The 2,040-nt window shown below is 42.9% G+C and overlaps 1 protein-coding gene across 3 annotated transcripts in view; it reads left to right on the top strand.

Moving 5' to 3' along the window:
- Nucleotides 1–229: 229 nt before the first annotated feature.
- Nucleotides 230–2,040, top strand: part of LOC118405096 — a 7,341-nt gene continuing 5,530 nt past the window's right edge. Inside the window, exons 1-2 of one of the 3 annotated variants that reach the window (XR_004829840.1) lie at nt 230–367; nt 1,549–1,633. The gene's annotated coding sequence lies outside the window, so the exon portion shown is untranslated. Of the gene's footprint in view, nt 368–1,548; nt 2,035–2,040 lie in introns of those variants that run through there. The other 2 variants (XR_004829841.1, XM_035804496.1) reach the window with 2 other exon arrangements.

Raw genomic sequence — 2,040 nt, 5'->3', positions numbered from 1 at the left:
GTAAAAATTGCCAGGTGACGCTTTTGATCCATAATGAAACGTACGTAAACGTGTAAGATTAGAAAATTTCTTCCCCGTGACAAACGTTGCCCTTATTTTTGTGAACTTACATGTATTACAATCGACATTAGGATTGCGTTCATTGCACTTCTAATAAACATTGCTAGATGACGCTTTTGATCCATTAGAATAAAGTGGTGCATTGCAACTACTGTGTTATGTGACCTTTGCTCAGGCTCAGAATACTTCCGGGTCATGTGAACTGCGATCGTGTTGGAAACGTTCCTGTACTGCCGAAGCACAGGCCAGAACACGGGAGACAGTCGAGTGGCCTTCTTGTACAAGGCGAAGGTTCTTGTTTGTTCAGGTAGGGTGACCTGTTTATTTGGACACTAACAGCTTTGTACGTTTGGTGCCATGATGTTGCAGCGTGCCTTGAATAGTAAACGCTACAAACGACTACACAGGGGGTTTAATGTGCAGTGTACAAGGAGCGTTTCTGTGGCATGGCGCTTATCTTATCTAGCTAACGAAGTACTTTAGCTGGCAGAGGAGTTTCATTCTCGCATCGTCCTATGATACTGTGTTATGTCCCCTTCTTGAAATATTGACCATAACCAACAGAAGGCAAAGCTACCAATTTTGGTATGAAGATTAATAGAAAGTGGTCATGAATCGTACTTTGTACTTTGACCCTGCAGCTCGAACTGACACCAGGGGTCCAGAAAATGTGAGCTAGGCTATGCGGTGGTGACTCAGAGTGGGAGTTACGAAGGCCCCCTGGTACAAAAATTGTGTTAGGTGCTGTGCTATAATGTTTGTTTTACGTCATAACACGTGCCGTACTGTGTCTTGGTCGATCTTCTAATCCACTAAGCGGAAAGATGGACACTGCCTTTGGCTAGCTTACAGTTACAGAAACTTTTGGACCAATGTTGAAGTCTAGTAACCAACCTTGTTTAACGCTATTCAGACGGAGGGTGTGGGGGGCTTTTGGGGCACGCACCAACTTTCATGTCACATAACGCTAGAACTACCAAATTTAGTGAGTTTCCATAAGATGCTTTTGGGAACAAGTTCATAAAGTATTAAATTTTCCATTTCTTCGTGTTGCCTTGGCAACCGTTTGTTGACAGGCATTTTTGACGAAGATCACTAATTTTGGTTTTTATGATGAATCACGTTGATTTGCTATATTACTGCTACGTCTTTACATGAATATAATCTCATGTTATTTAGAATATCTTTCATAATTAAAAATACAAAAAATATGCTAATTTGATGACGTCATCGGTCAAAATCCAAGATGGCAGACGATATGAACATATCAGGAATAACAGGCACATTTTCCCTTAGAATTTGTTAGAACCTCATATTTTTTCAACACAATAACGTTTAAATGAATGTTTTAGTCTATTTGCATTGTCTTTTGCGATTATTTGTTGCAAACGATTATTTTTTTTACCTCATGGTCAATCAATAAAAGTCTGCGAAAGAATCCTTTGAAAGTTTTTTAATGACCTCGTTGATTCTTTTGATATCCCTCAGTCCAGGAGCGCCTCTGTTAGGCAAGGGACGCAGCAATGGAGGACGGAGCACGCGGCAACGATGGCCAATCATTAAAAGGGACGGATAAAACAGAAAATTTCCGTGTCCGTCTGATGACCGCCCCGTCAGAATTTTCGCTCTTGTTTGAGTGGGCAATAGCGGAGGGGTGGCGCCCAGGCGTTTACGATGCAGAATCCTACTATAAGCAAGACCCAACCGGTCACTACCTGGCAGAACTAGATGGTGTTCCGATCGGAGGGCTTGGTACCGTAAAATTCGGCGAAGATCTCGCTTCGATCACCCAATACATCGTCAAACCACCCTTCCGGGGAAAGGGGTATGGCTACAGGATGTGGCAAGAAGTTATGAAGGAGATCGGGGACAGAAACCTGCTTCTGGAGAGTGCTCCCGCTCAGCGAAGTAACTACGAGAATCCGGTTTCAAGAGTTCGTGCAAACATCCGTACCGTGGAGTTGTCGTACTGATGATGAC

This window comes from Branchiostoma floridae, chromosome 17, assembly GCF_000003815.2.
Source record: "Branchiostoma floridae strain S238N-H82 chromosome 17, Bfl_VNyyK, whole genome shotgun sequence".
NCBI classification, from domain to species: Eukaryota; Metazoa; Chordata; class Leptocardii; order Amphioxiformes; family Branchiostomatidae; genus Branchiostoma; species Branchiostoma floridae.
The sequence above is the reverse complement of the archived record's forward strand: the minus strand, read 5'-3'. Positions and strand labels throughout refer to the sequence as shown.